At 39.2% G+C, this 16112-nt stretch overlaps 1 protein-coding gene across 4 annotated transcripts in view; it reads right to left on the bottom strand.

Annotated features, from left to right (window-relative positions):
• Positions 1-16112, bottom strand: part of DISP1 (dispatched RND transporter family member 1) — a 95417-nt gene that overhangs the window by 70976 nt on the left and 8329 nt on the right. For 2 of the 4 annotated variants that reach the window (XM_074897276.1, XM_074897278.1), the window contains exon 3: positions 13909-13972. The exons of the other annotated variants lie outside the window; for them this stretch is intronic. The gene's annotated coding sequence lies outside the window, so the exon portion shown is untranslated. The remainder of the gene's footprint in view (positions 1-13908; positions 13973-16112) is intronic. 4 annotated transcript variants of the gene reach the window in all.

The following is a 16112-nucleotide window of genomic DNA, read 5'->3' as shown; positions in this document are numbered from 1 at the left end:
TCGCAGCCTAAGAGTGAAGAGAAATAAAACAGAAGTAAAGCAAGTTGTCTGCTCATGACAAGAGAACATTCAATAAAAATCTAAATTTGGCACCTTGACATCTTTGAAATCAATCAGCCTTTAGAATTCATTACCACATGATGCTAAACATGGAATACAGCAAGATTTAATGCACTGCAAATTTTTATGGTTGACAAGAACATTTAGCTGCTCACACTATTAATGCCAATGGAAAAACTATCGGAAGATAGATAAAAACCTGATGTTTAAGACATTAAGCCATAACAAGTGTGTCTGCCATAACAAGTAACTTTACCCTCTCTAAGGTAGTAAGATTCCTTACATAAGATTCCAGCCCCATCCCTGCCCCATCAGCCCTGGTGCTCTTCAGCCCCTGAACTGAGCTGCTTCTGTTGGCAAAGATCATGGAAAACCATTCTCCCCCTGACCCCCTCATACTAGGTTATATTTTTCCTTGGTTGGCAAGCCAAGCTGACTCAAAGGTGGACCTAATGCGTGCCAGAGTAGGTGCAGAGACAAGGCTATCACACTGGCTTTAGCTGCAGTGTGCAACTTCACCCCCAGAGCAGGAAGCATTTAACTGCCTGCTGAAACATTTGTCTTATGGTATCTTTGAAAATGACATTTTAAAAGTTTAAGTCTCTCTTCATATATTCTAAAGGAAACCTAGACGACTAGCACTGACTAGGTCCTTAAGCATTTAAACAGCTAAATTTATCCATTATGAGCTCTCTCAAACTATTAAGCTGAGGCTGCCGCTGCAAACAGATTCTCCCAACTACCTGCCACAGCATTTTCCTTGAAACTTCTGGCAGTAGCTGACATCAGAGGTGACACAGTAAGCAGCCAGATTACAAGTCAAATTCAACACTGCCATTTCTATATTCTTTAAATGCCTGCCTCTGTCAAGGACAGATCTTATTTTCTGTTGCTGCTTCTCCCCAGACATCCCATATACTTTCCTCATTCTTCCTAAACTTGCTTTTTCTCCAGCTTTTTAATGGTGCACCCTCTCCCTTACTGATTATTCTGTTCCTCTATGTTTACAAGAGGATCATTCCTCCCATACATACCCAGCATTCTGACAGCCCTTGTTCAGACAAGGACTGAACTTCTTTCAGCCTGCTCACTACTATTAATGCTCAGTCCACTGCCATCTCTATCTCATATCTACTCAAACTACTGTAATACTAAAAGTAGTGAATAAACCGGTACACCCAAGGGGTACTAGACAGCTCTCCCCTTATTAATGCCTTTTAATGCTCTGGGCTAGGTATGATATGTCTATTCATGTTAGTACCAGCACATTGTTAATATTTACTTACATTATCAAGATTATGGTGCTGCCAAATAGTACTAAGTCTCAATTACATATTCTTAAGTAATTAAGTTCTAAAATTAATCTTACAAAAATAATAATTTTTTAAAAAACCTCTAATGACTATTAAAACGAGGGAAGCTATAAAAACAAAGGAATCTGGCTGAAGCACTTGCAAAGCACAGTATCAATTATTATGAATTTCTAGCATTTCATGATCACAAAATGAAGTTATCTTCCTTACACTGAATTATGACAAACTACACAGTCCTTCAACATTCAAATTTTTCTCATGTGTTGAACAATACACAACTAGTATTTCCAAAGATCTGCAGCTCATACAAAGTACCTTCAGTTTAACCATAGAAGATAGTAGAAATCTTTATGTCTACTATGATGTTGTGGTCAGATAACTTACATGGCCTAGCAAAAAAACTAAATAAATGTGAACATAGGATTGGATTTCTAACTTGTAGCTAAAGGTACCAACGTAAACACGCATTTGCATCTATTCCATTATTTCCATTTGCAGAAAATTAAGGTGTAAGTACACAGTGTTTTCAGCACCTGCACACACGTAAGAAACAGGCCATTCCTTTAATTCAGTCTCAGAATTGCGGTTATTCCCTATAAGCTTTGGTAGGCAGGACAATTCAGCTAGAACATCCCAGTAGCGAAACCACAAGAGAAACATCCCAGAGACAGAATATGGGAGAAAAAGAAAGGCATACTCAGACATATTTCAGACTCCTCCCAGAAGAGCAGCAACTTCACATTATTCCATATTTGTAAAAACCTTTAATTCAGGCATTCAAACTTCTATAACAAGCACGGAACAGAGTCTTTTAAAAAGACGGAGGACCACTTTGCCACTTTGGGTAAAATTTCTGTTGGAAAATGATGTATATCTGTTTAAAACTTACTAAAATAACAGAATCCTTAGCAAGCCAGAGGAAGAAGTATGTATATAGTACATGAAATACTGTAAATTGAAATAACAGAACAGACACACAACATAATAGTTGCAAAAGATACACTAATAGTTTACTTAAATTCAGCTTGGCTACACACATTCTACATCAGAACATTATTCCTAAAAGGTGAATATATAAAATCAAGTATAAACACATCAACTGAAAAATCGGGATGAAACTCTCAGAAGCTATCCAGACTTTCAGCCACTCTCAGTCACTGCTTCTTGCTTACGACAGATGGATTACTGTAGGAACACTTTGTTTTCATCAATTGCAGCTAAATCACTTCACTCAGGTTATACTGTGTGGATGAACCTATTAAAATCCACACCTGTTCAGACAGACAATTGCATCTGAGCAGTACTTTTGTTTTTTTGCTAGAAGTGCTAGTTCACCCTAGCTCGAATCACTATCAATTACTAATAGCCTTAATGAAGTAATCTGGTCTTTTTCTAGTTGCCACTTAACCCAAAAACACAAACACCAAAATCTAAAATTACTCCGATAAACATCACTATTGGCAGTCTGTGTGCCCAGGCCAAGCAGCAACTACAAAAATTCTATTTGGACATGATGAAGCTCTGGATATCAAGTCGCTGGCTCCCTGGCTGATCCCTGATCACCCAGAATGTTTTAAACTTCAGCAGGTTTTCCATGAGACTGTGACTACACCATGATACAGAATAAGCAATCCTCATTTTACAGCATTTTAACAGTCTCCAGCTTCTCCCATGACTGTAGACCTACCAATTAAAATTTCATAGAATCACAGAATGGTTTGAGTTGGACAAGACCTTAAAGATCATATAGTTCCAACTCTCTGCCATGGGCAGGGACACTTTCCACTAGATCAGGCTGCTCAAAGCCCCATCCAACCTGGCCTTGAACACTGCCAGGGAGCAGGCAGCCACCACTGCTCTGGGTAACACCATCCTTATAGTGAGGAATTCCTTCCTTGTATCTAATCTAAACCTACTCTTCTTCAGTTTAAAACCATTACCACTTGTCCTATCACTACACCCCCTGATAAAGAGTGAGTGAGTGACTCTGTGTGTGTGTATGTCCATCTTTTCTGTAGCCCCCTTTAAGTACTGGAAGGCCACTATAAGGTCTCCCCAGAGCCTTCTCTTCTCCAGGTAGAACAACCCCAACTCTCTCAGCCTGTCCTCATAAGGGAGGTGGCTCCAGCCCCCAAGTCATCTTTGTGGCCTCCTCTGGACCCACTCCAACAGGTCCATATTCTTCTTATGTTGGAGGCCCCAGAGCTGGACACAGCACTGCAGGTGGGGTCTCACAAGAGCAGAGTAGAGGGGGAGAATCCCCTCCTTTGACCTGCTGGCCACACTTCTCTTGATACAGCCCAGGATGCTGTTGGCTTTCTGGGCTGTGAGCGCACATTGCTGGCTCATAGTCAGTTTTCCACCCACTGCTATTCCCAAGTCCTTCTCTGCAGGGCTGCTCTCAATTCACTAATTGCCCAGCCTGTATCTGTGCTTGGGATTGCCCTGACCTATGTGCAGGACCTTGCACTTGGCCTTGTTGAACTTCAAGAGGTTTGCACGGGCCCACCTCTCAAGCCTATCAAGGTCCCTCTGGATGGCACATCCCTTCCCTGCACACAGCTTGGTGTCATCAGCAAACTTTCTGAGCGTGCACTCAATCCCACTGTCCACATCACTAACAAAGACGTTAAAACCACACTGGTCCTAACACCAACCCCTGAGGAACACCACTCAAAGGCCAAATCCATACACATTTTTATTAGATTTCACTGTCATCCTCTCCCAAGAGCAACTCAAGTATTTTCCCCAAAAGTATTTTTAAAACTAGATCTTGTAAGCAACATATAAATTCTTTCTCTTCGAAGCACAATCCCATTTTGTGCAAGATAATAAAAACCCATCTAAAAAGCACACCGACTCCTTGGGCAGTTAACTCTTTATTAATAAAGTATTAAAGCTCAAAACTTTATCTGTTCCCAAATAACTGAAACAGCTCTCCAATAAAGCAGCAAACTGTAGTACAGCATGAATACTGTCACTGTCTCCTTTTATCAGATAATTTCATTTCACCAGGGCAAATTTTACCATAACTACCTTCCACTGTTTCTCCCCTCTCAAAGTTTTCCTGTTTCATAACACTCTGGAAACCCAACATCTTGCTTTGAAACAGCTTCGAAAAAATGGCCTACGGCCAACTTGCAACTGATACTACAGTTTAAATACCTTCCCAGCAAAGTTGCACAAACTTCAAAATACTCTGGGATCAGTCATTAAAATGTTTTTGTTTCAGTTACAACACTAATGAAAACCAAATGTTTAAATTTATTTTAGCTAGCTTAATGGTCTAGGGACTTTGTTTAAGAGAAAGGTCTGAATCAAATCTCATTTACCCAACTGAATAGACTGGCAGTAGAACACTGTACAGAGATATGGATAATACTTTAAAAAGATTTAATTATAAGAGCCACAGATTTAATTAAGGAGGCCTAATTAATTGCCTCAATTTGATGATTCCTCTCTAAAGTCTTCAATTACAGCACACCCAAATCTATGCACTTTTAGCTGCAAGTTTACAAGGTTCAATTTGCAAACAGGTTTAAGACCCAAAACTAACACTACGCTACAGGATAAGCTATTGTAAACTGGATGTTTTTACTATCCAAAGAAAGTACACAATAACAGATTCTGCCTGAAGTTTAAGCCTTCCCAAAGTGTCTGCTTGTGAATGATTTCACTGTCTTATGCAAGTGTCTCAGTTAATACACATGCCACATTCAGTGAACACAGGAATATTCTGGGTGGGAATCGTAGAATACTAAATGAAATGCTTCATACAAAGCTGTCTTTCAGCTAAGAGTCATGACATTCTGCTGCTGGTTAATCCATACCCTCTACAATTAAGCCAGCGAATTCTAAGCTGGTTTTGTACAGTCTTAGCAATTTATAATGAATTGATGTTTCAGCAATGTTTTATCCCTAATTTCATTTTACAACTCTCTGTACATACTTCTCCACAGCAAAGAATATCGAAGTTCTGCTGAAACAAAATGAACACAGGCTGACACAAATACCTACATTTTCAATTACAACACTGTTGACCATTGTCTGTATCTCAAGATATTTAAAGCATGCACCACCTGTTTCCAACTAGCATTCAAACTGTTCAACCACACGATTAATGACAGCTGCTAAAAAGTCTAAAATATCAGGGAAAAGAAATAAAAGTTTAACAACAGCTATGTAGGATTAAGGCAAGCCAGAGTCTTTTGCTAAATATGAGTCATTATAATACATACATGTATATTTGCACTGCACAGCAATTCTCTTCAAGACCATTATAACTCAAAAGTTAACAGTTTCTGTCTGCTAGAATGCCAGTAACAACTGTTCCAAGGACAGGGGAGTGAGCAAGCCATATGTGCACTTCCAGAGTTGTACATACTTAAGAAATCCCCAACAGGGACTTCTGAATACTCAGCCCTAATGTACATCCGTGCCATTTAGCCAGGAACATGCAGAACAGAGCAAATAACCTCCTTCAGAGGTGATAGCAAGTCACAAATGTCAACCCAGAAAAAAAAAGTTGAGAGTTGTTGAATAAATCAATGATTTATTCTCTTAAATATGTAAAAACTGGTATATAGCAAGAAATTAAAGGTTACAGATCACTGACCACCCAGGAAGTAGGCTTTATAACATCAGTTCTAAACACACTGTCAACTTTATGGAGCAAGAGATCCCCTCAGCTTAACTGCAAGCTTCCAAGCCTGCTCAAAACCAAAAGAAGCATGCCAGAGATGGGGAAGGGGACAAATAACCATTGGGAAGTACAAGCACATTGCCAGGGTGGGCAGAGGTGCAGTTAGAAAAGCAACAGCTCAGCTTGAATTCAAATTGGCCAGAGTTGTCAAAAACTATGAGAAAGGGTTCTTCAGGTATGTAAACATGCAGAAATAGAAGGAAAATACTGTCCCACTGTTATACAGGAGAGGTGAGCTAGTCACCAACAATGCTGAAAAGGCAGAGGTTCTCAACACTTTTGTTACCTCTGTGCTTACCAGCACTGCTGGGCCCCAGCCCTTGGGAACAAAAAATCCAGGTTGATACAAACACAAACCCACCATCACTGAAGGAGGAATCGGTATGCAAACTATTACAGGAGTGTGACCCCTACAGATCGATGGACCCTGACATTATCCACCCAAGTACGGTAAGAGAGAGCTGGCTGATGTCATGCAATGCAGGTCTCCATGCAGTGGACTTGAAAAGTCACGGAGATCAGGGGATGTCCCAGAAGACTGGAGGAAGGCTAATATAACCCCCACCTACCAAGAAGTTCTTGAACTGACAGGAAATTGCAGGCCTATCAGTCTTACTTCAGTCACTAGGAAAGTTATGGAATGAATCCTCATGGGGGCTATCACAAGTCAAATAAAGAACGTGATTGGGAAAAGTCAGCACAGATTCACCAAAAGCAAGTTATGCTTGACAAACCTGATCACCTTCTACAACAAAATAACCTGCTCAGTTGATGTGGGGCGAGCAGTGCACATTGTCTACCTGGATTTCTCCAAGGCTTCTGATACAGTTCCCCACAGTCTACTCCTAGAGAAACTGATATAATATGGTCTAGACAAATGGTCTGTGTGGTGGGTGGGGAACTGGCTGACAGGCTACACCCAGAGGGTGGTGGTAAACAGCTCCTTTTCAAACTGGAAACCTATCACAAGTGGGGTCCCCCAGGGATCAAGCACACCCTGTTGAAGTTTGCTGATGATATCAAACTGAGTGGGGAAGTGGACACTTCAGAAGGGAGAACCACCCTACAGGAAGACCTGGATAGGCTGGAAGAGTGGGCTAACAAGAACCTTATGAAGTTCAACAAGGACAAGTGCAGGGTCTTGCACCTGGGAAAACATAACCCAGGAGTGCAGCACGGGCTGGGATCTACCTGGCTGGGGAGCAGCTCTGTGGAAAGAGATCAGGGGGTCAACAAGCTCAGTATGAGTGATCAGTGTGCTGCAGCAGCAATGAAAGCCAACAGGATGCTGGACTGCAACAAGGGCATCACCAGCGGAGATAAAGTCATTATTCCACTCTTGTCAAGTTAACACCTGGAATACTGTGTTCAGTTTTGGTCGCAGCTATACAAAAAAGATGAGGACAGGCTGGAGAAGGTCCAGAGAAGGGTCACAAAGATGATCAAAGGGCTAAGAAGCCAGCCATGCGAGGAAAGGCTGAGGTTTGTTCAGCCTTGAGAAGGCTTAGGGGAGACCTTATCACCATGTTCCAGTATATTACAGGGTGGCTACAAAGAAGATGGAGAATCACTTTTTACAAGGAGCCACATGAAAAAGATGAGGTGTAATGGGTACAAGTTACTCCTGGAGAGATTCTGATTGAACACAACAGGAAAATTCTTTACAATGAGATCAATCAGCCACTGGAATAATCTCCCCAGCAAAGTGGTGGATTCCCCAACATTGGACACTTAAGATTTAGCTGGACAGGGTGCTGGGTCATCTTATTTAGACTGTGCTCTTGCCAAGAAAGGTTAGACTAGACAATCCCTGAGGTCCCTTTCACCCTGGTATTCTATAATATATTTGAGAGTGCAAAGTTTACTTATGAACACTAACATTCTTGCCATGCTTTCAAAAGTATGCAGTAGAACTCTCCCTGTGTAAAAATCCTTATTTCTAGTGTGTCAAGACACTGAAAAGAGTAACTTTTTATATCCCTGTTTTGGAGTTTCACAAAAATATCACATACTTACAGTAGTTCCATTAATTTTGTTATTTAAGAGGTTCCTTTCACAGAACTTAGAAGATAGAATTTAGTACTAAATAGCTGATAACTGTTTTTCTGTTAATCCCAAAAGGAGAGGAAAGGACTAATACAGGAAAAAGGGATATTTAGACTACTATACTTAGGTTTCACAAAAAAACCCAACCGAACATAAAAGGCATGCAATGCCTTAGGTCTCTGCCTTGGACACAACTCTGAGGTCTATAGATGATGGACCTCACGTCAAGAGCACCAGAAGAAAAGAATTCTTACCCGAAGTTTCAGCTAAACTATCTCTAAAAGCAACAGCCAACATGATTAAAAAGTTCAGCAATTTAAATGTGAATGGAAAAAGTATGGTAAGAAAAATTCTGTATTCGTCTTGGTTTTTATGAATCCACACACCTGCTGTTCACCACTTTGAGAGAATTAAGACATAACATTTATCCACATAAGAGAACTATGTAAGAGAGAAATGACTGAGCAATATGAATTCAACCACACCCTTAAAGAAACTAACTATAAAAATACCATTTCTCAGTATGACTTTTCTCAAAACCTGGCAGCCTTACAGAACAGTCATATATATAGCTCTAGCCAGCAAAGAGGTCCTCTTTTGAAATTAGAGACGCACAAGAATGCCTTCATTTATTAAACTGAGCATTCCTACCTATCTTAATTTCTCGCAGGCATTCAGCAGAGAACATTAATAAAAAGCATGTGGATCAAACAAGCAATACCCCCAGAGATCAAGAATAACAAATTTGTGCAACAACACAGTTGGAGAGAAGTTCCCACTACCAAGTACTGTTTGCACACAGCAACATAGAAGTGCAAATCAGGAGCTCTCAGGAGACTCCTACATCCCATGGGGAACTTTTGAAGTTTTCAACCTAGCCTACGGTTTGGGACAAATTTCTCAAAAGTTAATCTACTAAACCATAATACAGATTCATTTCTCTCTCAAAGGAAAATAATCATCTCAAAAGTAGATTACAGAGAAACAACAATACTGAAGAATTAAGTCTCAAATTCAGAATATTAAGACTGATTTTTATGGCTCATAGAACAAGCCTAAATTTATTGCATGAGAGAGAGAATCTTTTATGTGAACACACTGTGAAGAAAAAAACCAGATAAATATTAAGTCTTCCCTAGTGGAGCAGAAATTAACACTTTCCATAGATCGAGCATTCTCACTTTAATGCCTCATCCACTTGGTTATTTAGTTCAAAATGTACCTCATATCACATGAGCTGTTCCAGAAATGCAATAAAGAGGCAAGTATAGCTTAAGAACAAGGTGACTGCTCAGCTTCCTTCATATCAACACACTCAGAGGAGCAGTCATCCCTTTCAGAATAATAGTGTCTCTTCCCGCCCTCCCTACTGACATTCTCCATTTGAGGCATTTTCTCATTGTGCATTAAGGGTTAATCTGAAAACACTGAATAGAGACTGCTTTGTGAATATTTAGGATCTTGATGGCTGGTAGCGTCAGTTTTGGAAGCTAACTGTTGGGTCAGGCCAAGAGGATTGATGGAAAATGAGGTAATCCAGCAGATGTATATAGTGCGTTGGGTTTCCTTCCCCTGTCACTAGCCAAAGTGGCTTTTCTGCCTACAGCACAATTTCCAAGTATGGAAAATAGACATATGGGATGATTAGAAAAAAACACAAGGTGACTTCTACCTAGAAATCTACTTGGAAAGTGGGCTTGAACTGCCTTAAAAGCAGACCAATGCGAGTGTTTGGTCACTGGTGATGACCAGTGAAGAGACAGCTTGGGATTGTTAAAACAACCCCTAATCTAATGAAATAAGCACAGACTGCAAAAGACATTCATTCCCAAGCACTGCCATTTTATAACATCCTGCTGAATTTGCAAATTTATGGTATATGGTCTATATTAGAGCCAGCAAGAAGGAGCCATAATGTATCAGCTCTCAAAACCCAAAGATAGAAATCTGTGGTTTTCAGCAATTCCAGTGGGAAAATTCTCAACTTCATTTAATTTTAGACATGATACTAGAGTCATCAAATCCATGCCCACTTTCCTCCCAAAGAAACTGAATTTGTGTCAAAGAAAATTAGACTACAGCTTGCCTCGCTGTTCTTCAAGATAAAGGTTCTCTCCCTGACACACGCATGACTGGATGTTTGGCTACAAAGAAGGACCCAACTAACCTGTATCTTCAAACATGTACAGAAAGTACAGAGTATGTGTTTCAGATTCTGAGTGGAAAATGAAGATGTTTATTGGTGGGGGCTGCTAAGTGGTATTTATCTTGCACGAATCACTAGAGATATTCTGCACTACATCCATAAAAGCCATGAAAGAGCTCTTCTATTAAAAAGGCATAGTTTATAAACACATCTATCTCTACCTATCACTTCACAAAGACACCTCTCTGGCTATTGCTATGGATACCAAACCCATGGAACATCTTGTTACCTCCATTTGGAAACTCAGCTCAGATGTACTGCACTAAAATTAGCACACTAAGGGTACTTTATTTACACATTTTAAAATACACAAGACACTCCTTCATAGAGACATTTCAGGTTTGTGGAACACACGAGGTATAAGACCATCACATTTTTGTCAAAATACCTTTAATAAACTTTACATGTGAGAAAACTTTAAAACAGGGTTGACATTAGACCTAGTATAGGAAGCTATTGGTACACAGCATTGTGCTACACAGATCATGCCCAGGCTTCTCTCCTGCTCAAGAAACCTGCCTTTGATTATGAAGTGGAAGGGGACAAAGCCTTTGTGGCTGTGGAGTTCCAGAATTAAGTTTATCTCAACATGTACAGAAGGCTCAGTTTTACCAAGAAAACTGCTACTAATTGTTTCTTTTGCCCTATTAAAAGTGGTCATCGTATTTTACAGAGCTGCTTCTTTAATAGGTGTTTTTCCTCCTTACTCATCTTTCACTTTCTACACGAGGACATTCACCTCTTTGCTCTTTTTCACTATGTTGCCTCTTGAGTTTTGGCTTCTTTGACCAAAAAACTAATTATGTGTCCTGCAACAGGTTTTGCCTTGTCCTTAAGGACTGCACAGCTTAGAATGAGACATAAGCAGTACTTAGTGTAGTAGTATCTTCACTATGACAAAAACAGGGCTCATTTTCTTCAGCTTTCAAACATGCCTGCCCATGCCTTGCAGTGTGACCTGGGAAAGGAGCAAGTTAACATTTGACTTCTGTTTTAATTGCATACTTTTTCTAGTGGTTACTCAAGAGCAGAGTCTAGTGTGCTGTGCAGGTAGTTTGCAAGGGCTTGAAAGTCAGTGGTCAGTATTTCTGAATCAAGATTTGAAAGGCTATATAAACACATTCATCTCTGTGATCCTTATTTTGGTAAAGGAAGAAAGTAAATGAGTAGTTAGAAAGAAGCAAAGCAGATAGTTTAGAAGGCAGAGAGCTCACCACAAACATACTTCAAGGTTGTCTTATGTAACTAGTCTCTTCTGGACATTTGATCTATGCATACAGGAGTTTTATGGCTTAATGTCCCTGTATGCCAGCTCTCAGCCAGTCAAAATCCACCATCCCCTTTTCCCAGATCATGAAAAGTCTAGGACCTTTCCTTGCTTCATGCATGAAAGATGCATGAAATACAGCAGGTTTTACAGTGGCCATGCTGCACTCCTCAGTTCCTGGGCACTGCAATAATACATGTACAATGTCTACCTATTGACATGCTGATTGACAGGACACCAAAGTACTGCAAGGCACACAAAATCAGCAAGCTAATTTTACTGCAGAGGACAAAAAGCAACCTGAGCAACTGACAAGCTAGTGCAAAGTAAAGACAGACACATGAACATCTCTGCATTAATTCACTCCAAAGCAAACTTAATCCATTTTCAAAACAGACAGTAGAATTTACATTCACTAGCCAGTTAACTCCCAATGAGAACAGCATCATTTGGATGCAGAACATTCATTTGAAAATAGCTAGCATGAACCTTCCCTACCTCATTCCTATGTAAACAAACATTAAGAACCTGACATATCCATGGCAACTTGTGCTGTGGAAACAAGAATTCAACATAACCTTTTAAAAAATGATGCCAGTTCTTTCACAAAGAATTCACTGAAGGAACTATAAACCCTGTAGGGTGACATGGTAATAATAAATTTAAATGTAAACCTCAGTGGAGACCTAGCTTAAAACCCACACCTGCAGAAAGAAGCCTGCAGGGATTTCAGTCTGATGCTACCAGTTTAAAAAAAAAAAAAAAAAAAAAAAAAAAAAAGGTATTTCATTGCCCTAAAGACCCCACACACCCTCTCACTCTTCAACACTGCTGGTTTCTTGAACCAGAATGACATCATACTAGCATGGGCCCCAGCCTGTTAAGGAACTTAAATTAAAAAAAGAAATTCATAGGATAGCTGTATTGCTATAACAATGATAAAAGTCAAATCAGTTTATACTGATCTAGCCACCTCACTTAGGAAAGCTAGGTAGTAAAAAGAACTTGGATTCCAATAAAATTTAAATACTGCAGCTTTCTGTACCCTTAGAAATCATGAACAGAGCCAAACTATAGTATAGTGAAGTCTTTGAGAAAGGAGCCATCTTCAACAGTAGTGGGGAAGAAAAAAAAGTAAAGGAAGAAAACAAGAGGCTGCATTCACACTAAATTCTACCATGATAGGTATTTTTAACCTACCAAATTATTAAATGGTTGTTCTTTAACCTGAAGATACTGTAGCAGTTCTCAAACACAACCTAAGAATCCATGAATGAAAACCCTGGGCTTACATACTAACTTTTAAAACAGAAAAAGATACATGTCAGAGTTTTCATCTCTGTAACTACAGACAAAAATTAATCCTTACAGCATTATGTTCTGACGTGTGGAAAACGGGGCCAGTAATTAAACATGCCCGTTAGCAAAACATAATTCAACATCATATCTAAGATTAAGATGATGACAGCTCTGTCTGCCAGGCCCAAGCTCCTGCTACCAGGCTACACCTGCCTCTTATTCATGCATCTTGTTCGCCAGGTTTAAGAAAAAGGGTATTTAAGATAAAGGCTTGTATCTACTAATGAGGGAATGTTTTATTTTCTATCTTAATTCTAACTTGCAGTAATGAGCAAAGCAGTCTGAAATCTCAGAACCTAGTATCAAACTTTCCATGGGGTTTGAAGAGTCTAATTTCTCCCTTGTTCCCAAAACAATTTTATATGAAGCTGGGGAAGAAAGATGATTCTGGAAGTTTGTAGCCACCAGTATACACTTAGTGTATCAACTGGAATATATTCACAGTCATGAAATGGAAGTGAGACAGGAAATTTATAGAAGTAGTTCCCCCCTCTCCCCCAATGCAATATTACTCTTCTTTGAAGAGCAAGGAGTGGAAATGCAGATGTGCAATTTTGATAGCAAGATCTGTTAGCACAAAAATGAAAAAGTGATTAACGTGGGCCCAATGCTATTAACCACTCTGATATCTTTTTAATTTGTATGCCCCTGCTTTCCAGAAACCCTTCTAGGATTTTCTAATACTATTAAATAATGGTAGACAAGGAGCTCAATAAATCAAGCTAATACTGCCTCTCAGGACTGAAGGAGAAAAGTACAGTCTAGACATAGTTAATCTGTGCCTTATAAGGCACTCTAAAAATGGAAATACATGTCTTCCCAAGCAATCTGTTCCAGTGGTTCACAATTCTAGTGTCCATTTACATTATCTTTGTTGCAGTTTAAGCACATTACCAATGGTTCTATAGTCAGAGTGGCTACAGTGAAAAACGCTCTCTTCTTGTTCATATCTCACCTGAGGACAACTCTTCATTCTCCTTGTAGTCTTCTGTTCTTTAAGGAAAACAGTTCAAGTCTTTCTGTGAATAAAATAATTACATTTTCAAGACTTTGTTCTCTTTACTTTCTTCTACACTAAGTACTCTAGCTTTTCCTAAGGTGAAATGCCCTCATTTCTTCAAGAAGGACTGTCATTTATGGGAAATTATCCTGCTTACGTATCACAGTACATCTGACTTGTTTGCAACAACTATGTTAACAGAACCACATCTGGTTTGTTAACTGCAACATCCCCAGCTCCTTTGCACAAAACTCACTCTACTTCCCTGTCAGTTACTTGTACTGAGATGATCAGTAAATGGAGGATCTTGAGTCTTGTCTTTATCCTAAAAGGCATATTCTTCCTCAGACTGCTTTTCCACTTTCTTCAAATCATTCTGAACCCTAACCATGTTTTCCAACACACTTGCAGCAACTCCTGGCTTGGTACCATCTGCTGCTAATATTGCATAGCCTTAACATTTCACTTAAGTTGAAATTAGTGACAGAACTCTGCAGAGACCATTCAGTCTAGACATCCTCCGGTCTAACAGCGATCCACAAAACTATTTAAGGTTTTTCACTAACTTTACAGTATTTAGAGGAACTTTGCTTTTCATACAGACAAAAGCATTAGAATAGTTCATTAAACTAAGATGGTATTTGTTCCATCCAAACAAGACTGGATACCATGTCATGAAAGGAGATTTAACTGCTTGTGAATTTTGTTTTGAGAAAATTCACATTTATGTTTAACACCTTTGTACTTATTACTTGAAGAGCTTACCAAACAGTTCGTATTTGTTGCAATGTTTCTGCAAGTAGTCTCCAGTTCTCTAGAAGTTCTTTTCCACCTGCCCCTCTCAGATACAAGTACTGGCTTGGCTTCTCCCCTTCCTTAAAGAGATTCATCTGTCTACATGGAAACTGATAACAGTTCTGAGACCAGGAACCATATGAAGCAAAATAATCTTGTTTGAATTTCATCTGCTTTTCAAATTAGCACATTTATAAATATTCTTAATTATTTTTCTTATCTAAGGAAGGTTCCTACAGTTCTGTTTCTGGGGAGAGGTATAATTGCAGCTTATCCTAAAATAAAGATAAATCTGAAGCAACAAGTGCACTAACCATACAGTTTTCTCAACCTCATGTTACATTTCTCTACTTAGTAGCAGGCCAAGCCCATATTCTTAGCATCATATATAAACTATTCCAGAAGTACAGTATCTTAATTGTAGTAAGCATAAAAGGATGCCCTTAGTATCAAACATACCTGACCAGATACAGAGAAAGAGCTAGCCCTGAAGAAAACCTCTCTAGAGACAGGAACACATGAATGTAAACAGCTTGCTGTATAGTATAGTTTCTTTGTATCATGCATTTCTATTTAACCATATTTACCTTTTATTCTTTATTCTAAAATTGTTTAACCTAACTTTGTCTCAGTGTCAGAACTCTCAGACAATACGTGCACTTAACCAAATTTATAGAAAGAAAAACATACTTAATGAAAGTAGGAAACCAGAAATTTTAAATATTTCTGAAAAAAGGTTCATTCAAACCTTTTCCAAAAAGGTTGCAACCAATTGATTTCTTAGAATATTTTCACTACTCAGCTCTTTCATTAGTTGTCTTCACCTTAATTTAGTAAGAGCCCAGCAGCATCTCACATTCAAGTTATCAATAGTCCAGTAAAACAAAGCCTTATGTTACAGATGGAAATGATCTAAGTGATCATCAAATACCTCATCAGTGCTAAATGAGGTCTCTTGCCTCCTGTTCTGGTTGAGCTGTACCAGTCATGCTGGTGTACATGTGACCGCATGTTGAGTTCATTCAGCTTTCTGGTTGGTAAGTTAACTTAAGCAAGTAGTTTTCTACTGGCTTAGCAAATTGAATAGTCTTATGCCATGAACACATAAGCAGAAAGCAAGACCACATTACTGGGCTTGTATGCTGTAGTAGGAAGTTCTGATTCGTATTTCCCAACAAGGGCTGTCATCTAGAGCATTACACAGAGTAAGAGCACAGGTTCTGCACATGGCAGCCACATCTGTAGCTAAAACTACTTGATATTGTTAATTATAGACAGACTCTCAAGAAGCTAGTCTAAAGTCACTGAAAGAGGGTAATTGTGAGAAAGAAAAATATTGCTGCATCAGTTCCTACCACCCCCAC

The sequence above is a fragment of the Athene noctua genome, chromosome 1, assembly GCF_965140245.1.
Source record: "Athene noctua chromosome 1, bAthNoc1.hap1.1, whole genome shotgun sequence".
Lineage (NCBI taxonomy): Eukaryota > Metazoa > Chordata > Aves > Strigiformes > Strigidae > Athene > Athene noctua.
Note: the sequence above shows the minus strand (reverse complement) of the source record. Positions and strands in the feature narration are given on the sequence as shown.